This window comes from Stegostoma tigrinum, chromosome 5 (genome assembly GCF_030684315.1).
Source record: "Stegostoma tigrinum isolate sSteTig4 chromosome 5, sSteTig4.hap1, whole genome shotgun sequence".
In the NCBI taxonomy this organism is placed as follows: domain Eukaryota; kingdom Metazoa; phylum Chordata; class Chondrichthyes; order Orectolobiformes; family Stegostomatidae; genus Stegostoma; species Stegostoma tigrinum.
The window spans coordinates 125,867,735-125,891,495 of record NC_081358.1 but is presented as its reverse complement, the minus strand read 5'-3'; the positions used below and the strand labels follow the sequence as shown (position 1 = coordinate 125,891,495).

The 23,761-nt window shown below is 47.5% G+C and overlaps 1 protein-coding gene across 6 annotated transcripts in view; it reads right to left on the bottom strand.

The window, feature by feature from the left end:
• Window positions 1-23,761, bottom strand: part of LOC125451750 (zinc finger protein 521) — a 609,775-nt gene that overhangs the window by 246,011 nt on the left and 340,003 nt on the right. Inside the window, exon 1 of one of the 6 annotated variants that reach the window (XM_059646270.1) lies at window positions 16,693-16,775. The exons of the other annotated variants lie outside the window; for them this stretch is intronic. The gene's annotated coding sequence lies outside the window, so the exon portion shown is untranslated. Of the gene's footprint in view, window positions 1-16,692; window positions 16,776-23,761 lie in introns of those variants that run through there. 6 annotated transcript variants of the gene reach the window in all.

Here is a 23,761-nt window from a genome sequence, read left to right as displayed (position 1 = left end):
GGTCAGTGAGCGGCTTTCACGCGCCCCCTCCCACGTACACACACCCGCACGCACACACTTCATAACTGAGAGCCCATGGTATTGTATAGCCCCACTGTTGTACACTACCGTTAACAGACGATTGGCTAACTAATAGAGAGTTGCAATGAGTGGGGCATTTTCAGGATGACAACTTGTAAGTGGGACCAGTGCTGAGCCTATGAATCCATACCAAAGGTTAAGTCACTGTAACCCTACCAAACCATAGACGCGCCCTCTCATTACAAAGAGGTGGTGGTTTAACTTGAGGGTCACCATGCCTCAGGCAAGAGCAAAGACTGAGGAGGAGAGTCCTTTGTGGTTCGCCCAGGCAGATGCAGGAATTGAACCCACACTGTTAGCATCACTCTGCATTGCAAACACGCTGTCTCGCCAACTGGGACAATATACTTTGCCAACTTGGATGAGGAGAGGGAACATGCCACAGTGACCCTTGCAAATTACATGAAAATGAGCAGCAAGGTAAATCTGGGTTGTAGATGAACTGCAGCTGAGGGATTGTGTGCAGAAGTGGCCATTGTTATCACCAAGTAGACCGGTCTATAGACTAGGGATGAGTCAGCTGTGACAGAAGCCTTCTGCTCACCAACCAACTGTGTGAATGGGTCTCAGGTAACTGAACAGCTTGCGGCTGGGAGCAAGACTCAGAGAGAAGCGATCAGATCCTGATCAGCACAGGGGCTGTCTCTCTGTTCTCCGCAGTCAAAACCCAGATTAAACCCGAAGAAAAGCAGCTCATCATCCCACAGCACAACAATAGCTGGGAAGTTAAGTACCAAGGATAATATAAAGAGGCTGCAGAGGGATATAGACAAGTCAAATGTGTGAGTAAAAATTTGCTCGATGGAATATAATGGAGAAATGGATGATTATGCTCATTGGCAGAGAGAATAGAGGAGCTGAATATTATTTAAATGACAAATCTACAGGACGCAGGGATTTGGGAATTCTTGCCCAGGAATCATAAGAAGTCACTCTCTCAGTTCAGTGGGTAATAGGAAAGACAAATGAAATATTGGCCTTTATTTCAAAGAGAATGGAGGCTTTACTAAAACTGTGCGAATGCTAGCTGAACAGTTTTGGGCCCCTTATCGAAGGAAAAAACATACTGATGTCAGAGGCCGTCCGGAGAAGGCTCACCTGACTGATCCTGGGAATAGGGGGACTGTCTTTTGAGGAGAGGTTGAGTAGGTTGGGGCCTGTTGGGCCTCATTGGAATTTTAAGAACGAGAGGCAGGAATAAATAATAAAGCAGGAATTTTAGAGGACTTGACAGGTCAGATGCAGAGAGACTTTTTTTCTCATGTGGGAGAGTCTCAGAATGAGACGGAATAATCTCAGAAGGATGGGGGTGCACGTTGAAGACAGAGATGAGGAGTAGTTTCTTCTCTCAGAGGGGAATGAATTTGTGGAATTCTTTGCTGCAGAGGGCTGTCGAGGCTGGGTCATCAAGTATATTCAAGGCTGAGAGAGATGGATTTATAATCAGTGAGGGGTATTGAGGGTTATGGGGAAAAGGGAGGAAAGTGAAGGTGAGGATTATCAGATCAGCCATGATCTTGTTGAATGGTGGAGCAGACTTGATGGGCCGAATGGGCTTTATTTTCTCCTGTATTTTGTGGTTGATCAGAGGCCATCAATAAGTCTGAAAATATCGCTGATAAAAAAGACACATTTGTGTACTCATCAGGACAATGTGTAAGAACACAAAGTCAAAGAGAAAAGCCAGCAGTGGCTCGCTCCTTGAATTGGTATTCTTGCAAACTGTCCTGACGATTAGAAGAACAAATCTGTCTTTTTTCAGCAAAACTTACATTCTGTATTACTGCTTTGAAGATGATCAAAAGACTTTGGCATTTTCACAGTGTAGGGGAGAGCCCAAACATGGGGCGTGTAAATGTGGGGCAATCATTAATAAATCCTAATCGGAGAAACTTCTGTCGGGGTGGGGGTCAACTGTAGGAGTCGCTCTGACAGCCAGTAGTTGAGGTGAGGTATGTTGATATATTCAGGGGAACACTGGATAAATTCAACAGAGAAAGGAATAAAAGAATCTCGTGATGCAGCAAGATCCAGGAGGAGTGAAAAAACCTGGTGTGGGGTTGGAACAGTTCTCCAAGCGATCTACAAGAATGATTCCAGGAATGAGAAGCTCCAATGCTGAAGCTGGGTGGAAGAAGCTGAGAATGTTCTGAAGAGAAGAATGAGATGAGGTCTGAGGGGGGCTGTAAAAATGGTGAAGGGCCTGGACGGGCTAGATAGGGAGGCGTTGTTCCCATTTGTGAATGGATCAAGAATTGGAGAACACAGATTGAAGGGAGTTGGCAAAAAACCACAAAGGAGACCATCAAGGAAGGGCAGTGAGTGGTCAGCATCAGAAATGCCGCTGCTTGGGCATGTGGTGGAGATAGGCTCATTGGAAGCATTCAGAAGAGAGGCCAGTGGGTATTTGAAAAGGGAAGAATGAGCCGGGGGGGAAGAGGGGGTCGGGAATGGCAGCAGATGAGATGTTCATTCACAGCGCCAGTGCAGACATAATGGGCTGGTTCGCCACCTTCAGTGTCATTCAGTGGGGTGAAGTGAGCTGCCTCTGAGCTGTAAGCGCTTTCGAATTCTCCAGAATAGCCTTGCAGAGAGGGGTTACTGGATCATACCGAATATATGTGTGTTCAACATCGAAACAAAGTGGTAAGTGCGAGTGAGAAGAAGTGGGTGTGCAAAGGGGGGAGGGTGTTGTGGGCTGCGTGTGTGTGGGGTGAGGGTGGTTGTACAGTGGGTGTGTAAGAGGGAGGGTGGTTGTGGAGTGGGTGTGTAAGAGGGAGGGTGGTTGTGTAGTGGGTGTGTAAGAGGGAGGGTGGTTGTGTAGTGGGTGTGTAAGAGGGAGGGTGGTTGTGGAGTGGGTGTGTAAGAGGGAGGGTGGTTGTGTAGTGGGTGTGTAAGAGGGAGGGTGGTTGTACAGTGGGTGTAAGAGGGAGGGTGGTTGTGCAGTGGGTGTGTAAGAGGGAGGGTGGTTGTGCAGTGGGTGTGTAAGAGGGAGGGTGGTTGTGTAGTGGGTGTGTAAGAGGGAGGGTGGTTGTGCAGTGGGTGTGTAAGAGGGAGGGTGGTTGTGTAGTGGGTGTGTAAGAGGGAGGGTGGTTGTACAGTGGGTGTGTAAGAGGGAGGGTGGTTGTACAGTGGGTGTGTAAGAGGGAGGGTGGTTGTGTAGTGGGTGTGTAAGAGGGAGGGTGGTTGTGTAGTGGGTGTGTAAGAGGGAGGGTGGTTGTGTAGTGGGTGTGTAAGAGGGAGGGTGGTTGTGGAGTGGGTGTGTAAGAGGGAGGGTGGTTGTGGAGTGGGTGTAAGAGGGAGGGTGGTTGTACAGTGGGTGTGTAAGAGGGAGGGTGGTTGTGTAGTGGGTGTGTAAGAGGGAGGGTGGTTGTGTAGTGGGTGTGTAAGAGGGAGGGTGGTTGTGCAGTGGGTGTGTAAGAGGGAGGGTGGTTGTGTAGTGGGTGTGTAAGAGGGAGGGTGGTTGTGTAGTGGGTGTGTAAGAGGGAGGGTGGTTGTACAGTGGGTGTGTAAGAGGGAGGGTGGTTGTGCAGTGGGTGTGTAAGAGGGAGGGTGGTTGTGTAGTGGGTGTGTAAGAGGGAGGGTGGTTGTGCAGTGGGTGTGTAAGAGGGAGGGTGGTTGTGTAGTGGGTGTGTAAGAGGGAGGGTGGTTGTGTAGTGGGTGTGTAAGAGGGAGGGTGGTTGTACAGTGGGTGTGTAAGAGGGAGGGTGGTTGTGTAGTGGGTGTGTAAGAGGGAGGGTGGTTGTGCAGTGGGTGTGTAAGAGGGAGGGTGGTTGTGTAGTGGGTGTGTAAGAGGGAGGGTGGTTGTACAGTGGGTGTGTAAGAGGGAGGGTGGTTGTGCAGTGGGTGTGTAAGAGGGAGGGTGGTTGTGTAGTGGGTGTGTAGGAGGGAGGGTGGTTGTGCAGTGGGTGTGTAAGAGGGAGGGTGGTTGTGCAGTGGGTGTGTAAGAGGGAGGGTGGTTGTGTAGTGGGTGTGTAGGAGGGAGGGTGGTTGTACAGTGGGTGTGTAAGAGGGAGGGTGGTTGTGGAGTGGGTGTGTAAGAGGGAGGGTGGTTGTGTAGTGGGTGTGTAAGAGGGAGGGTGGTTGTACAGTGGGTGTAAGAGGGAGGGTGGTTGTACAGTGGGTGTGTAAGAGGGAGGGTGGTTGTGCAGTGGGTGTGTAAGAGGGAGGGTGGTTGTGTAGTGGGTGTGTAAGAGGGAGGGTGGTTGTACAGTGGGTGTGTAAGAGGGAGGGTGGTTGTGGAGTGGGTGTGTGGGTGGGGGTAGGGTGGTTGTGGAGTGGGTGTGTGGGTGGGGGTAGGGTGGTTGTGGAGTGGGTGTGTGGGTGGGGGTAGGGTGGTTGTGGAGTGGGTGTGTGGGTGGGGGTAGGGTGGTTGTGGAGTGGGTGTGTGGGTGGGGGTAGGGTGGTTGTGGAGTGGGTGTGTGGGTGGGGGTAGGGTGGTTGTGGAGTGGGTGTGTGGGTGGGGGTAGGGTGGTTGTGGAGTGGGTGTGTGGGTGGGGGTAGGGTGGTTGTGGAGTGGGTAGGAGGGAGGGCCCTCTAGTTTTGCACTCCCCCGCCCTGGGGGAAAAGGAGCCTTGCTTTGACCTCTTCCATGCCCCTCACAATTTCATATACCTCTGTACGGGCACCCCCCAACCTCCTGTGTTCCAGTGGAAGAAGCTGCAACCTATCGCAGCCTATAATCGTAACTCAAACCCTTCACTCTCAGCAACATCCTGGTAAAGCTTTTTTGAACGTCTCCTGATTCACAACATCATTCCAACACAGGACGACCAAAATTACACACAATCCTCCAGGAGAGGCTTCACTAATGTCTTGTAGAATCTCAACATGACATCCCAACTCCACCTGTCACTCTTCAGCCCACTGGCCCAATTGATCTGTGTAATGTTAGATAACCTTCCTCTCTGTCAACCATACTGACAATTTTGGTGTCATCTGCAAACTTGCTAAGAATGCCTGCTAAATTTATGAAAATTATTCTTGTCAATGACAAACAAAACAGTTGATCCAGTACATGATTTTATCAGCTTCTCATACAGGACCCTCCTACGTGACCTTCCCAACCCCTCAAACTCACAGGCTGCCTACAACTCAAAGTCAGGACTGTATCTTTTTATTTTCTTCTATTTTAGATTTTGGCCTGGAATGGGAGAAACATTATTTTAAAAGCGAAGGATTGCTGTGATTTAAAAAAAAAACAAGTGATATGACACTCATTGTAAGTAATGTTTACACAGCTGCTGATCCAAGTCATGGGGAAAACCTGGTTACAAAGAATCGAGAGCTAGGGAATGGGTATGAATGAAGATTCAGACAGCAACAAGGAGCTAATTAGTCTGTGGAATGGTGGCTAATTATCAATGGCATAGACTTTCTGCCTAACAACAGCAATGTGATTGGCTCCCAGGTGGCTGAACAGTTTGTGGGTGTGTATGTTTGAGTCAGAAGCTGTTGGACCTGTGTGTGTGTGTGTGTGTGTGAGAGAGAGAGAGAGAGAGAGAGAGAGTGTGTGTGTGTGTGTGTGTGAGAGAGAGAGAGAGAGAGAGAGAGAGAGAGTGTGTGTGTGTGTGTGTGAGAGAGAGAGAGAGAGAGAGAGAGAGAGTGTGTGTGTGTGTGTGTGTGGGAGAGAGAGGGTGTGTGTGTGTGTGTGTGTGCGCGTGGTCGGGGGGGGGGGAGTGTGTGAGATTGTGTGTTTGTGAGAGAGAGAGTGTGTGTGTTTGAGAGAGACTGTGTCTGTGCGTGTGTTTGAGAGAGAGAGAGGGTGTGCGCGTGTTTGAGAGAGATGGAGGGTGTGCGCGTGTTTGAGAGAGAGACAGGGTGTGCACATGTTTGAGAGAGAGAGACAGGGTGTGCGAGTGTTTGAGAGAGACAGAGGGTGTGCGCGTGTTTGAGAGAGAGAGAGAGGGTGTGCGCGTGTTTGAGAGAGAGTGAGAGGGTATGCGAGTGTTTGAGAGAGAGAGAGAGGGTTTGCGCGTGTTTGAGAGAGACAGAGGGTGTGCGCGTGATTGAGAGAGAGAGAGAGGGTGTGCGCGTGTTTGAGAGAGACAGAGGGTGTGCACGTGTTTGAGAGAGACAGAGAGTGTGCGCATGTTTGAGAGAGACAGAGGGTGTGCGCGTGTTTGAGAGAGACAGAGGGTGTGCGTGTGTTTGAGAGAGACAGAGGGTGTGCGCGTGTTTGAGAGAGACGGAGGGTGTGCGCGTTTTTGAGCGAGAGAGAGGGTGTGCGAGTGTTTGAGAGAGAGAGGGTGTGCGTGTGTTTGAGAGTGAGAGAGGGTGTGCGAGTGTGTGTGTGTGAGAGGGTGGGAGTGTGTGAGAGTGCGTGTTTATGAGAGAGAGAGAGGGTGTGTGTGTGTTTGTGTGAGAGAGAGGGTGTATGTGTGTGTTTGTGAGAGAGGGTGTGTGTGTGTGTGTGTGTGTGTGTGTGAGAGAGAGAGAGAGAGAAGGTGTACGTGTGTGAGAGAGAGGGTGTGCAAGTGTGTTTGTGAGAGTGTGTGTGTGTGTGTGTGAGAGAGAGAGAGAGAGAGAGTGGGTGCGTGTGTGTGTGTGAGAGAGGGTGTGCGAGTGTATGTGTGAGAGAGGGTGTGCGAGTGTGTGTGTGAGAGCGGGTGTGCGAGTGTGTGTGTGTGAGAGAGGGTGTGCGAGTGTGTGTGTGTGAGAGGGTGTGCGAGTGTGTGTGTGAGAGCGGGTGTGCGAGTGTGTGTGTGTGTGAGAGAGCGGGTGTGCGAGTGTGTGTGAGAGCGGGTGTGCGAGTGTGTGTGTGCGAGTGTGTGTGTGTGAGAGAGAGGGTGTGCGAGTGTGTGTGTGAGAGCGGGTGTGCGAGTGTGTGTGTGAGAGCGGGTGTGCGAGTGTGTGTGTGTGTGAGTGGGTGTGCGAGTGTGTGTGTGAGAGCGGGTGTGCAAGTGTGTGTGTGTGTGTGTGTGTACATGTGCACCTGGCATTAATAAGGATGTTAGAGTGTTCACTGGTAGAGGTCAAACCTGATGGTTGATAATTGTTTCCGATTAGCTGTGATCAAATGACTTGTAATCAATAGTGATTCTTATTAAGTGTAGAAGCTTGTCCGTGCTTTCTATCTACCCAGGCCATGGGTTCATTCCCCATGCTGACCACGTCTGCAGGTTTCCAGCCTGAAATTTAACATTGCGTGCTCATAGTTGAAGGGTGTACAGCCATCTCTTCTTCACGGTGGCTCAGTGGTTCGCACAGCTGCCTCACAGCGCCAGGGACCCGGGTTCAATCCCAGCCTCAGGTGACTGTCTGTGTGGAGTTTGTGCATTCTCCCCGTGTCTGCTCCCACAGACCAAAGATGTGCAGGTTAGGTGGATTGGCCCTGCTAAATGCCCACAGCATCTAGGGTGGGACATGTAGGGTGTGGGTCTGGGTGGGATGCTCCTCAGAGGGTTGGTATGGGCCAAATGGTATGCTCCCACACTGCGGGGATTCTGTGATTTTAAAATCTTTCACTTCAGTGACAAGTTTGGGAATTGTTCCGTTTGATGTTCAGCGTGCTGCCCACTGAGGTGTAATAGCTAACTTATCCTGGCCACTCATCCGACAGTCTAATGTAAAACATCTCAAAGTCCAGAAACAAGAAATGAAAACAGTCACTGGTGGAAATACTCAGCACTGAAGAGACAAATAGAGTTAATGTTTCAAATACTAATATTCTTCAGAAACCCGGCTGGACTGGGAATGTTGCCCAATGGTATCAATGTGGACTTCACAGGCTTCCAAATCTCCACTTCCCCCACCGCATCCCAAAACCAGCCCAGTTCCTCCCCTCCCCCCACTGCATCACACAACCAGCCCAGCTCTTCCCCTCCCCCCACTGCATCCCAAAACCAGCCCAGCCTGTCCCCGCCTCCCTAACCTGTTCTTCCTCTCACCCATCCCTTCGTCCCACCCCAAGCCGCACTTCCATTTCCTAGCTACTACCTCATCCCACCTCCTTGACCTGTCCGTCTTCCCTGGACTGACCTATCCCCTCCCTACCTCCCCACCTATACTCTCCTCTCCACTGGGCTGGGAATGTGGGGGAGGCAGGTTCAAATTGAGGGATTCAGGTGGGCATTGGATGGGGTTTGTTTTGGTTAATAATGATGTGCAGGCATATGGGAATTGGCACCAGATAACAGAGCTAGTGCAGGTATGATGAGCCAAATGGCCTCTTCCTGCATGGCAACAATTCTGTGATAGGTAGGAACCCATCAGCAGTTAATGCTCACCCTCACTTCCAGCTCATGGCATGACCTAGACTGACCTGAACATTGCTTCCCTGTTCTTTCATAGTTTTACCAGTGAGACCAGCGCTAGATGCCCATCTCCAACCAAGGCTGAGGCAAAACAGATGGCTAGCCCAGTCAATGGGCTGAAAGACCTCCTTCTGTACTGTCTGATTTTCAGAAATGACCACAGCGGATCAAAACATAGTGGCAGAGTATGGAAGACCTTTCCAGAAGGAGAGTGTATATCGGCCACTAACAGAAACATGGAAATGATTGCAGTGAAATGACAGAGTGTGATATCAATCCACATGTCCTGTAAAATCCAATTAATTAAGATGAATTGTTTTAATGGCTTCCTCATACACTTAAATTTTTATCTTCAAATAATAGCCTAGATTTTAACCAAACAAATCATTTAATTTAATCTTTTTTATTAATGCAGGCATCCAGAGTTTGTAAATCCTTTCATCATAAATTATTGCCCTTCACTTCCTGGTGAAAATTTCCTTTGTTTGTTAATGTGAAATCAAACTGAAAACATAAGGAGCTTTTTAAAAAGGGAAACTGGCAGGAATTTGACTTGGCAGTGCCTCTATTTATCAACAACCCTGTTGCCAAGGGAGAACACAACTGGCATCATTTTCAACTCTTGGGGATGTGGGGAAACACGGTTTTCTGACCAAGGGTTTGCAAAGGCACCTTGGAGAGAGTGTTTAGGAAATTGAAGCATTCTTAACAAACAGCTCTTCATCAAAAAGCTAAACTTCACTCTCACACCCTAACTCTCCACCACATCTCTCTTTCTCTGAAAACATCAGCTTCATACCTGTATATTCTGCCTTCAACACCTTTTACATTATAAATGGCAATAGATACAATGGGTGCTTTCGTGGTTAGCATTGCAGCCTCACAGTGCCAGGGACCTGGGTTTGATTCCAGCCTCAGGCGACTGTCCGTGTGGAGTTTGCACATTCTCCCCCAGTCTGTGTGGGTTTGCTCTGGTTCCATCCCACAGATGAACATCTTAGGTAGATTGGTCCTGCTATATTGCCCCATAGTGTGCAGGCTGGGTGGATTAGCTGTGCTAAATGCTGGTTTGTGGGGATTGGGGGCCGTGACTAAGTGGGATATACTTTGGAGGGCTGGTACAGAATTGATTGGCTGTATGCTCTCCCCCCTACACTTTGGAGTTCTATGATAAGTATGGTTAAACAGTGCATTAATAATCTGTGACGTACACTGGCCATAAAATGTGCTTTAGCACAGTAAGGCTGCTCTGCCATGAGAGGGACAGAGGCAACTGGTGGTGGTTTCACCTGAGAGCCACAACACACTGAGGTGAGGCAGCAGGTTGAGAAGGTCCTCCATGAGCTGAACCCTAGCTGTTGGCATCACTCTACGTCATAAACTAAGCTAACCATTACCAGATGAGGTGTGATCGTTGAATGGAGGGGAAGGCTGGAGTGAATGGCCTATGTCAACTGATCCTTTTCCCACAGGCCTGACATCTTTTACATCTACCAAAGCAGATAACTGGCACCCTGGTTTAATGCCTCACCTGTAAGGTGTTAGCCCTGATTGTACAGCCTTCCCTCAGTACACACTGGAGGGCAAGCCCTGCTATCTGTGCCCTCAGGTGGGGCTGTGGTTCAGGCATGACAGTGTGACTGACTGGGCAATGGCTGAAATGGCTGTATATTAACAATCCTGTGTGACGGCTCTCATTTATAATAAACTCCACAGCCTCACTACCCTTTATACAGCAACTTGCATTTATTGCACTGATTGTTTGTGAGTGAATCAGTCAACTTGATAGATGAAGAGATTTATTGCCCACCCCCAACCTCTGACCTCTCCTGCCGATCTCTGCAAACTCCTCTAGTTTTACAACCACACAGGTTTCTGATGTCTTAAGCATTCACAAATTCCATCTCTCCTCCATTGGCAGCTCTGCCTTCAGGAGATCAGAACTCTCCCTTCATGTCTGAACCAATTTCTCTCTCTCCTCTGAAATGATCTTTAAACTACTAGCATCACATTTCCAGTGCACAACATGGTCATTGGGATGGGCTGTGCAAAAGGCATTGAAGAGATAAATGTATCAGAGAAAATGGGAACTGCAAACCTGTTCTTCCTCTCACCCATCCCTTCCTCCCACCTCAAGCCACACCTCCATCTCCTACCTACTAACCTCATCCCACCTCCTTGACCTGTCTGTCTTCCCTGGACTGACCTATCCCCTCCCTACCTCCCCACCTATACTCTCCTCTCCACCTATCTTCTTTTCTCTCCATCTTCAGTCCGCCTCTCCCTCTCTCCCTATTTATTCCAGAACCCTCTCCCCATTCCCCTCTCTGATGAAGGGTCTAGGCCCGAAACATCAGCTTTTGTGCTCCTGAGATGCTGCTTGGCCTGCTGTGCTCATCCAGCTCCAATCTTCGTTATCTCTAAAAGGCATTGAAGCGTTTGATCGACCACTGAGTGGTGAGCAGGCTCAATGCGCTGAATGGCCTCCTCCTGTTCCTAAAACTGCTCTCAATCACCCAGCATCTGATTGCTGCTCCCCAACATCTCCGCGTTCGGCGATCAGATGCTGGTAGATGTTTGGCCATGTATTAGAGGATGATGTAGGAGAAGTAGTAAGCCATTCAGCCCATCGAATTTGCTTTGCTATTTATACAGTTTGTGGTCCATCATGTAAGTTGATGTTGAAAACACCAAATTGATTAGACAACAGCTTGATCAGAAATATGACAGCATTTGTCAGTTTTTGAGAGGAGGCTGGAGTAGAACAAAAACTTGTGGCATCCTCTTCCATCGAGGACATTACAGCACAGGAAGCTGTGATCTAATGAGGAAGAGTACAGAAAACATTTACTGGGATGCTACCGAGACTGGAAGGTTTGGGTTACAGGGAAAGGATGATAGGCGAGACTTTTTCCACTGGATCGTAGGAGACCGAGAGGTGACCTTACAGAGGTATACAAAGCCATGTGAGGCATAGGTTAGGTAGATAGCCAGCAGCTTTTCCCCGCGGTAGGCGAGTCTAAAACTAGACAGCATAGGTGAGAAGGGAGTGTTACAAAAGGGTCCAGAGGGTCATCTTTTTTCACACAGAGGGCGGTGAGTGTCTGGAATGGGCTGCCAAAGGTCGTGGTGGGGGTGAGTACAGTTTTGTCATTTTAAAAACATTTAGACAGGTACATGAATGGGAACGGTGTGGAGCGTTATGGGCCAAACGCAGGCAAATGGGACTAGTTTAAATTGTGAAGAATAGGTGGCATGGGCACGATGGGCTGAAGGGCCTGTTTCCATGCTGTAGAGCTCTGTGTCTCCATTACATCTCCACATTTTGGCTGGGATTGTTCTCCCTGGAGCTGACAAAATTGAAGCAATTGTCAAAACAACCAGAGGTAACAAGAGGGTGCACAACTTCAATGCAGTGAGTCAGTGCAATAAGACCATAAGACATTAGAGCAGAAGTAGGCCATTCAGCCCATCGAGTCTGCTCCAACATTCAATGAGACTGCTGCTGAACTGATAATCCTCAGCTCAACTTTCCTGCCTTTTCTCCCTGATTACTTTAGCTAGATGTTAGCTTGGGTGACCGGTGAGTGATGCCAGCAGTGTGGGTGCAATTCCCACACCAGCTGTGGTCACCACTTTCTCAACCTGTCCCCTCACCTGAGGCGCAGTGACCCTCCTGTTAAACCACTGCCAGTCATCCTCAGTAATGGAAGAACAGCCTTACGATCTGGCCAGGCTATGGCGCCTCTATCTTTGATAGTTTTTAATCAGGAAGGCAATCTATCTCAGCGAAAAATACCGAGGCTGGGTCACGGCGTTCACTCAAGGCCAAGTCAGACTGATTAAAGCCCAAAAGAACCGTGGACACTGTAAGTCAGGAACAAAAACAGAAGTTGCTGGAAAAGCTCAGGCAGCATCTGTGAAGATGATTCAAAGTTAACGTTTCAGGTCTGGTGTCCCCTCCAGAGGAAGTTAACTCTGATTTCTCTTCTCAGGTGCTGAGATTTAGCAGCAACTTCTGTTTTTGTTCCCAAGTCAGATTGATTTTTGGTTGTCGGGGAGTTGAAAGGTTTAGCAGAGTAACAGGAAACAGAAATAAATCAGCTGTGATCCTGTAAAGTAACAGACGAGCTCAGAAGGGCTAAATGCGCTATCCCTGCTCATAATTCTAATAATCATTGACGGTTGATCTGTATCTTAACTTCATCTTGGCTCCATATTCACTCAATATCCTTGTCTGACAAAAATCTATCGATCTCGGGTTGAAAAGGAACAAGTTGAATATCTGCTTTTTCTGGGGCTTTGGAATGGGAACAGCATTAAAAAGACTGCAAAAGGAACAGGAATGACAGAGATGTTGGGTGATTTCAAGGCAAATCAGAAAGAGGTATAAACAGAGGGAAAGAAAGGAAAGATTCATAAAGGAAACAAAATTTGGAAAAAATGATAAATATAAGATCTAACATTTTTAAAAATTGGTGACAGTTTTCAGCGTGTAGGAACGAGCCTCCAAGTTTATAACCGTTTACTTTCTGGACCAGACAGGTTGATTGATAGTCCTTAACAATTATCAAATCGTTAGTAGACCACTTACACTGTTAATTACCACACTTAACTTTGCGTGACGAATTTAATGGACACTTAATGTGTAACAGTAACTTCCAGGAGCTCACAGTGTGACAAGGAAGGGGAGTGACAGTGCGTCCGTTTGTCTTGACTTTGTAATACAGAGAGGCCTGGGCTAATGATCCACAGATATTGGCTCAAATGCCACCCTGATTTGAACTGAACACAAAACCAGAAATTGCTGGTAAGTCCAGCAGGTCTGGCAGCATCTGTGGAGAGGGGCTGAAACTGCTGAGGAGCTCTCAGCCTGCTGAGTTTCTCCAGCACTTTCTGTTTATGTTTCAGACCTCCAGTTAATAGTTCATTCCAATGATGCTACATCAGAACTGAAAATAGCTGGGGATACGGTGATATTTATGCTGATGGAAGTGGGGGATGGGGATTGGAAAACGAACGAATGGGCTAATATACTCCACTATATTCACTGCTCACAATGAGGTTTGCTCCATGTTAGGGAGATAAAATGCAGACTGGGTGACCATTTCACATAACACCTATGCTCTATCTGTAAAAATGACCCTGACATTCCAGTCACATGCCACAACAACACACCACTATGTTCCCTGGCTAACAATTTTGTCTCAGGCCTGCTGCTGTGCTTCTGCAAGATTTGCCATGAGCTGGAGATACCACCCTGGTACCTCACGGCCCTCAGGACTCAATATTGAGTTTAACAATTTCTGAACATGAACACCCTCCTCTACATTTGTTACCCTCTCCAATATCACGATCCTTTTCCAAATACTTGCACTTGTCATTAGCATTTATCGCTCGCTCTCCCTTTCTCGACTTATCATCAGCTATCTCTTTGTTTGCCTATCACTCTTCTCTCTCTCTCTCTCTGGACCTCGTCCCTACGTATTCTATTCACACACACCTACCCCACCAGCTCAACAGCATAAATGCCACCCTTTCCCCAGCTATTTTGCTTTCTGAAGAAGGATAATTGGACTCAAAATATTAACTCTGTTTCTGTCTCCACATTTGCTGAGTTTCTCCAGCACTTTGTTTTTGTTTCAGATCTCTAGCATCTGCTGTTATTTGTTTTTAGTTATGAATTTAAGGTCAAGTGGATGAATTACTTTGAAATATAACAACGGTGAGCATGAGACAATCATCAGTTGTTGTGAAAACACATCTGGTTCACTAACATAACAAGGTGTAGAGCTAGATGAACACAGTAGGCCAAGCTGCATCAGAGGAGCAGGAAGGCTGACGTTTCGGGTTTAAACCCTTCTTCAGATGACTTCTGAAGAAGTGTCTGGACCCAAAACGTCAGCTTTCCTGCTCCTCTGATGCTGCTTGGCCTGCTGTGTTCATCCAGCTCTATACCTTGTTGTATATAAGATTCTCCAGCAGAGGCAGTTCCCACTATCTTGGGTTCACTAATGTCCTTTGGGGAAGGGAATCAGCTGTCCTTACCTGGTCTAGTCCCCACGTAACTCCAGACTCACAACTATGTGGTTGGCTCTTAACTGCCCTCTGAAATAGTTCAGCAGACACCCAGTTCAGTGAGACAGGGGGCAACAAATGCTGATCTTCCCAGTGATACCCTGACCCTGTTAAATTACAAAGGGAGATATTGCTGGACCATGCGTACATAAGGCAAATGTTCATTCATAGCTCTGTATGTGCACTAACCACTCCATCATTCAGTTCAACTGCATTGTGGGGTTGGTTGGCTTGGATAGCTGGTTTACAGTACAGAGTGATACCACAGCATGGGTTCAATTCCCACCCCAGCTGAGAGTACCCTGACAGACTCACCTTCTTAACCTCTCCCCTCCCCTGAAGTGTGGTGATAGCTCCCTCTCTCTTATTCGGGAGCAGCTGTACAGAGTGTTTAGACTGCATAACTGCTGCCTTTATCTGGGGCAGAGAATAAACCTTAATGCCAAAATGCGCTTCCATCTTGAGACAGAGCATAATATGGAGAAAATAAATAAACGCGCTCAATTTAAATGGAGGCAGGTAGTATAAAAGGTGAATTAAATTGTAGGCTCTTAAATCAGCTAGATTTCCAAACAAGTATTTTCTTTATCAGGTTAATCAGTAAGGAGGAAGCACAGTGTGATCTAACATGATACAAGACAGAGATGGACAAAGTTTTTCTGAAGCTGAAATACAGTCATGACTCTGGGAACGGTTAAAAACAAAATTATTGGAATATATTTATGTCAGAAATAACCCGTTATACCGAACAGCTTAACTGTGAGTTTGCACTCACACCTTCCCACTGGCTCTTTAAAGAATAAACCATTCAGCAACACGACAAATAAAATGCTTCATCTCATTCAAAGCAAGTTCCTGCAATTAAAAGGCTCACAGTGTGCAGCAGAACGAAGTTCCCTCCTACTTTACTCACTGCTTAACTTTTTAATTCTGATAAATTCCACACCCTGGCCCTCTCTGCAAATACTTCCAAATTGTTTTAAACAAACACAATTATCAATGCTTCCCCAGACATCGCTTAATAACTGAACCACAAAAACAGCAAAAAAATTCCAGTATATGTTGGTCAGGACGGGAGGAGAGGGAATTGACTGGATTCCATCTGTGGAGTGTCAGATGGGATTAGCGCTGCCATTGTACAGCATATCAGGCTCAAATCTGCACTCCACATTATTAGTAAGTTCAAGAGGTGGTCCACCATCCCTTCCTCCCGCTGCAGGGTCTATGGCCAGACTTCCTCACTCAAATCAAAACCAGCTCTTTCTGGCATCTGTGACTGGGCAAAGGCAGCTAGTGAGGAACAGGAAACAGGAAGATAGGATCATGGAGAAAAGTGCAGACATATGCAGGCCATGTGCAGGCAGACATACTCACACTTAACACAGGGCTTTGTGCAGACTCAGGGAGGTACACACAGATACTCTCACATTTAAATAAAACACAGCAAAGTGGGTGCTGGAAATCTGAAATAATAACAGAAGGTGCTGGAGAAACTCAGCAGGTCTGGCAGGAATTGTACAGAGAGAAACAGAGTGAACGTTTTGGGTACAGCTCGACTTCTACAGAAGTAAAAACAGAAATTGTTGGCAAAACTCAGCAGGTCTGGTGGCACCTGTGGAGACAGACCATTCCTCAGAACTACTTTTCAGACCTGTCTTCTGAAAACATGTCACTGGACCTGAAACATTCACTCGCTTTCTATCTCCACAGCTGCTGTTAGACCTACTGAGTTTCTCCAGCATTTCCTGTCTTCACTGACCAGGCATAGATACAGAAGCACACATGCGTGTGCACACACATACACACACGCACAGACACACACACACACACACACACACACACACACACACACACACGCACGCACAGGCACACACAGAGACACACACACACACACACACAGAGTGACTGAAGGATAAACATGGATCAAAACTACCCAGAGGCAGAAATATACACACAATTGCACAGCGTTCCACACAGAAAAAGGCACAAACACTGCAGTGCATATACCCACATTTACTTAGAGATATATACATCCCTTACACAGATAGAGTGAGAGACACACACACACACACACACACACACACACACACACACACACACACGAACACACAAGGTCATATGCAGACACAGGAACATACACATGTATAGACATGCACACACAGGTACAAACAGAGACCCACATACTGGTGCATACAAGGACACATATACACACAGGTACATACACACGTGTACACACACTACACATTCACTCAAACACATGCTAAATACAAAAACAGACCTTTCCATCGGCCGCAGATTGTACAGTAACTGGTCCTCCCAGCTCTAAGGGCTCTGGGCTGAGGTAGCTGTAGCAGACTAACTGGCTGGCTTTGAGCAAGAGCGGAAGAATTGTATAGTCCAGGCCAGGAGACCCCTGGGGCGAACTCCTCTCCCATCCTCTCCCTACGCATCGTCAAAACGCAGCTACTAACTCCCAGCCAAGTCACTCATAAGCTCAGACAAAAAGACAGGGTTTTATTTAAATGTCTTGGACCCAACACCACAACCATTCCCCCACCCCGTCCCTTGGCTCCCCTCATGCCCAGTGATGCTCAATTGGTCTATCCGGAGTTTCAGCACTTTCCCAGTTTTGGAAGCTGGTGCCAGCCTCAGAGAGACGCAGTGAGACCATAGTGTCACTCGTGTGTGGCCCAGGTGCTGGGTGAGATCCCAGCACTGACAAAGGACACACTGCGATATGAGTGGATAAGGACAGCTGTTTGTAGACTAGATTTAGTTGCTAATGGCTTCCAGCAATTCCACGCCAACGTATTAAAGTAAAGTGTGTGAACAGAGCGAGGATGAAAGTAACAAACACTCTGGAGAAATCACTGGTTAGCAAAGCTCGCCTGATTCCTCTCCAAGTAGACAGCAATGACCAGCCTTGTGCAGCCTGAGTAAATAAAGAGAAGGTCCCTATTTCCTTATTCTGCTGGCTCAGCTCCCTCACAGCCGGCTCTGTGCATCTGCCAAAGGGGATATAGGCTTTTGAACGACACCCAGAAGCTGAAGGACTGCCTTTGTCTGCCTAGCGAACCTTTCTCAGCATTCTCTGCACTCCAGCAGACCGTATCCTGTGAGGAAGAGGGTCAGGCTCACAGGTTTTCCCCAGCTCCCCACCCTCTCCAGCCATCGGACCCCAATGTGGAGCTCTCCTCCCGGCACTGGGGGCACAGCTGCAAGGGTCCTGGATGGCATTCAAACATTACCTGTACTCCCTGGCACCAGCCAGAGACTGAGCGACACAGAGAGACAGAGAGAGAGACAGAGTCAGAGAGAGACACTGGGTCACAAAAACAGAGAGGCAGAGACAGACAGGCAGAGAGAGACACCAACTGACACAGAGAGAGAGAGAGAGAGAGAGAGAGAGACGAAAACACCAACTGACAGAGAGAGAAAGGCACACTAACGTGCACAGAGAGAGAGACCCAGAGTGACAGAGACAGAGGAATATGGAGAGAGACAGAGGCAAAGAGATACTGCAAGACATAGAGACAGAGATACCAAGTGACAAGACACAGAAGGAGGGACAGAGAGATAGAGAGACAGAGAGAGATATTGAGTGACAGAGACAAAGGGTGAGAGAATGAGAGACAGTTAGGGAGAGAGAGAGAGAGAGAGATCAACAGGCAGAAAGAGAGGGAGAGACAGGCAGACAGGAAGAGTGAGAGACCGAGTGAGAGAGAGAGAGAGTGTGGAAAACTGGGCAAGAGTACATTGAAGGGAGAATTGTTTTGAACAGTGAATTCTGATCTGAAAGAGCAGTGGGAGCCAGTCTAATGGTAACTTGCAAAAGGAAGCTGGATGAACAATGAGAAAAGAAATTTTTGCGAGAATGTGGAGAAGGGAGTGCGACAAAAAGGATAGTTTGTCCAAAGGCAGGACAGCCCACTGGAGGCCAGTCAACCCATCCTGCAGTTTCAGAAGGTCCTGTCATAGGATGTGGGCATCATTGGCAAGGCCAACACTTTGTGCCCATCCTAACTACCCTCAAACTGAGAGGCCCACTTAGCCATTTCAGAGTCAACCATATTGCTGTGGGCCTGGAGTCACGTGTAGAGGCCACACCAGATAAAGATGGCAGATTTCCTTCCCTAAATGACATCAGTGAAGCAGATAGGGTTTGCAAACAATAGGGGAGTTGAGTTTTATAACCAGCATGATTAGGATACATCCTAGATTCATGCATACAATTTAAGTTCCACAGCAGACGGCGTGGGATTTGAACCCAGGTCCTCAGAGCATGAGCAGAACGCTTGGATGACATACTCAGTGACAGTACCATGATCCACCATCACCCCAGGCCACTACATGAGCCAAGATCTAACCAAAGGTCTTTAAAAACCATTAAAACATAGAAACCAGGAGCAGGAGTGGGCTATTCGGCCCTTCATGCCTGCTTCCCCCATTCAACACAATCACGGCTGATCATTTAACTCAGTCCCCTGTTCCCACTTTCTCCCCCATTCTCCCAATATTCAATATTTTGGCCTCAAACACTTTCTGTGACAGAGAATTCCACAGACTCCCCACTCTCTGGGCGAAGACATTCCTCCTCAAACACAGCCCTTTTTCAGATGAAACAATAAAACCAAGGCCTTTCAGCCCGGGTAGGATAGCCATGGAAAATCCAATGGTCTGGAGGCCAAGATAAATCCCTTAACTAATGATCACCAAAACTGGTTACTGGGCCAGTTTCATGTGGGACAAACACAGAAGTTGCTGGAAAAGCTCAGCAGGTCTGGCAGCATCTGTGAAGAAAAATCAGAGTTAATGTTTCGGGTCCAGAGACCCTTCCCCAGAAAGGAGGAAGGGTCTAAGAAAGGTTCTCAGGAAGGATCACTGGTCCCAAAACGTTAACTCTGATTTTCTTCTTCACAGATGCTGCCAGACCTGCCGAGCATTTCCAGCAACTTCTGTTTTTGTTCCTGATTTACAGCATCCGCAGTTCTTTTGGGTTTTATCCAGTATCGTGTAGGAGCTTGCTGTGCACAAATGGGCTCCCAGGTTCCATACACTGTGGGAATACTTCATTAAGCTGGTTACAAGGCAACGTGAGACATCCTGAGGCTGTTCAAGGTGCTATAAAAATGCAAGTCTTCCTTTATTTTCAGAAAGGAAAGCAAAAAAATAATGAAGGGCAAATGCAGGTTTTCCTGTTCCCTTCCATTCAATATCCCAACAAGGGGAGGTGATGGCCTAGTGGTATTATCGCTGGGCTGTTAATCCAGAGACCCAGATAGTGTTCTAGGGACCAGGTTCGAATCCCGCCACAGCACATGGCAGAATCTGAATTCAATAGAAATGCAGCATTGATAATATACTGATCACCATGAAATCATTGCCAGTTGTTAGAAAAATCCATTTGCTTCAATAATGTCCTCCGGGGAAAGAAATCTGGCACCCTCACCTGGTCTGGCCTCCTTGTAACTCCAGAGCCAGAGCAATTCTCAGCTGCCCTGTGAAATGGCCCAGCAAGACAGTCAGTTGTACCAATCACCACAAAGTCCCAGAGAACTGAAACCAGTCGGATCACCTGGCAATGACCTAGGCACCAAAACAGACCACGGCAGAAACAGACCTGTTGACCCTGCAAGGTCCTTCTCACTAATATCTGTGAGTTAGTGCCAACATTGGGAGAGCTGTCTCACAGAATAGTCAAGCAACGGCCTGACATAGTCATACTCACAGACAATGTCCCAGCCACTGTCACTGCCATCACCATCCCCGGCTGTGTCCTGTTCCAGCGGTAGGACAGACCCCAGCAGAGGTGGCAGCACAGGGGTGTACAGTGGAGATGGAGTTGCCCTGGGAGTCCTCAACATTGAATCCAGACCCCATGGAGGTTAATGGCTCGAGGTTAAACATCACCAAGGGAACCTCCTGCTGTTTACCAAGTACTGTCCTCCTTTGGCTAACGAAAAACACTTGGGTGAAGCACTGAGGATGGAAACGGCACAAAATGCCCTCTGGGTGGGGGATTTCAATGCCCACCACCACGAGTGGCTCAGCAGCAGTATTAATGATTGAGCTGGTTAGGTCCTCCAGGACATAGCTGCTAGACTGGGTCTGCGGCAGAGAACCATTGCACTCAGAGGGGGTGCATGGTTACAGCGAGCTGCTACAGGAGGTGGTGGAAGCTAACCCAATTACAACGTTTAAAAGGCATCTGAATGGGTACATGAACGGGAAGGATTTACAGGGATATGGGCCAAATGCTGGCAAATGGGGCAAGATTAATTTAGGATACCTGGTCAGCATGGACAAGTTAGACTAAAGGGTTTTCATGCTGCCTATCCCTATGACTCTATAAGTGCAGCCCCAACTACTCTCCAGAAGCTTGACACCCTCCAGGACAAAGCAGCCGCTTGATTGGCACCACATCCACTAACATCCCACTCCCTCCACCACCGATGCTCAGTCACAGCAGTGTGTACCATCTACAAGATGCGCTGCAGATATTCACCAAAGATCCTCAGGCAGCACCTTCCAAACCCACGACCACTTCCATCTAGAAGGACAAGGGCAGCAGATACATGGGAACACCACCCCCTGCAAGTTCCCCTCCGAGTCACTCACCATCCTGACTTGGAAATATATTGCCATTCCTTCGGTGTCACCTGGTCCAAATCCTGGAATTCCAGGACATTGTGGGTCTAACCTACAGCACATGGGCTGCAGCGGTTCAAGAAGGCAGCTCAACCCCACCTTCTCAAGGGGCAACTAGGGACGGGCAAAAAACGCAGAGCCCAGCCAGCGATGCCCACATCCCACAGAATAATAAAAATAATGAAAACAAAGCCCCACAGTTACTTCAGAAACTGTGGCCATCAATGGTGTAAGCTTCTGAGGAATGTTTGGAGTTCAAGGGCAGTGTACTGAGGGCAGAATCTCTCAGTCCAGTAGCAGGAGGTTACAAAGTACTGAATGTTATCAAACAGCAGGGGGAGTAAAAACAGGCAAGCTCACTTCAAGAATAATGCAGGAGATTTTCTGGACTGCACACACTCTGGTGTCTGGGGCAGCTGGAGCTCAAGGAATCATATAGGAGAGACGAGGCAATTCAGCCCATCTCGACTGCTGGCTCTTTCAAAAGACCTACACATTCCTCCCCTTCCATTCTGCTCTTTTTGCCACACTCCAGCAGATTTATTTGCACTATTTATTCAGTTGGCTTTTGGAAGTTCCAGTTGCTTTTGCTTCTTTACCTGCAGCTGTATAGAGCTTTAGGAAGGCCAAATTTGGAATGTTGTGTTCATTTTTGGTCCCCACACCATAGAAAAGATGTGGAGGCTTTGGAGAGGGTATGGAAAGGTTTACCAGGATGTTATTTGGATTGGAGGGTATCAGCTCTGAGGAGAAATTGAACCAACTTGTTTTGTTTTCACTTGAACATCAAAGTTGAGGGGCAACCTGATAGAAGTTTATTAAATTATAAGATGCATGGATAGATTAGGTAGTTACAGGCTGTTTCCCAGATAAGAAGTGTCAGTTACCAGGGGTTAGAGAGTCATAGACCTGTACAGCATGGAAACAGACCCTTTGGGCAGATATCCTAAATTAATCCAGTCCCATTTGCCAGCATTTGGCCCATATCCCTCTAAACCCTTCCTATTCATATCCCCATCCAGATGCCTTTTAAATGTTGTAATTGTACCAGCCTCCACCACTTCCTCTGGCAGCTCGTTCTGTACACGCACCACCCTCTGTGTGAAAATGTTACCACTCAGGTCTTTTTAAAATCTTTCCCCTGTCATCTTAAACCTATGCCCCTCTAGTTTTGAACTCCCCCGCTCTAGGAAAAAGACCTTGGCTGTTCGCCATATCCATGCTCCTCGTGATTTCATAAACCTCTAATTGGTCACCCCTCAGCCTCCGATGCTCCAGGGAAAATAGCCCCAGTCTATTCAGCATCTCCCTTCTGTTCAAACCCTCCAATCCCAGCAACGTCCTTGTAAATCTTTTCTGAACCCTTTCAAGTTTCACAACATCCTTCCTTTAGCAGGAACAGAAGAATTACATGCAGTATTCCCATGGTGGCCTAACCAATGTCCTGTACAGCTACACCGTGGCCTCCCAACTCCTACACTCAAGGCACTGACCAATAAAGGCAAGCATACCAAATGCCTTCTTCACTGCCCTGTCTACCTGTGACTCCACTTTCAAGGATCTATGAACCTGCACGGCAAGGTCTCTTTGTTCAGCAATTCTCCCCAGAACCCCACCATAAGTGCATTAGTCCTGGCCTGATTGGCTTTGCCAAAATGTAGCATCTCACATTTATCTAAATGCAGGAAATACAGGGATAGGTGCCGCATAGAGGCAAAAGATCTTCAGAAAGGCATCATGGGCTGGAGCAGTCTTGGCGGACCAAAGGTCCTGTTTCTATGCTGTACTACTCCTTGTTGTCCCTTTCAGGCAGGGTGCTCCTGATCACAGCAATTAGCTCATGTCCTGCTCAATACTTTATTTTTGTCAATTACTATAAATCAGTGATACACACCAATGGGAAAAAAAATCACTTTCACTTCCTAAATCACAACTCTCTTGATTTGATACCAATGAATGTCCTGTAGAATGTTCAACCCTAGAATGAGGAGATAACTTTATAAAATTTGAGTGATGAAAGAAATGTATTCAGTGTTAAATAATCAGGGGAAGCAGACAAACATGATATGCACCTGTCCATATGCTGGTCATCTCCAGTGCTGAGGACAATAATTTCCTCCATTCAACTCAATGATACTGAGCCCTGAAAATTAAGATAGATATTCTCTGGCCTAAAAACTCTCTGCTGTCAAAAAGTAAATTAACATCTTCCTCGACATTGATAACAAATGTCACGCCAACTCACTGAACAATGAAATAGCAATCCTGCCTCCCTTCCTCCTGCCTAAAGCCTAACGTTTCTTATACATACAATACAGGAGTAGGCCATTCAGCCCATTGGAGGCACCCTACCATTCAATATGATTGTGGACGATCAAATTCTTCAATGGCCTTTTACACAACCACTCCCCATAAGTCTCAGCGAGAATCAGAAACCTACCAATCTCTACTTTAAACAGGCTCAAACACTGACCTTTCACACTGGCCTTCTGAGGAGGAGTCACTGGACCCGAAACGTTAACTCTGCTTTCTCCTCCACAGATGCTGCCAGACCCGCTGAGCTTTTCCAGCAACTTTGTTTTTGTTCCTGATTTACAGCATCCGCAGTGCTTTCGTTTTTTTCACTGACCTTCCACAGTTCCCTGGGTTATAGAATTCTAAAGATTCGCAACGCTTTGAGTAGGAATATTTCTTCCCAT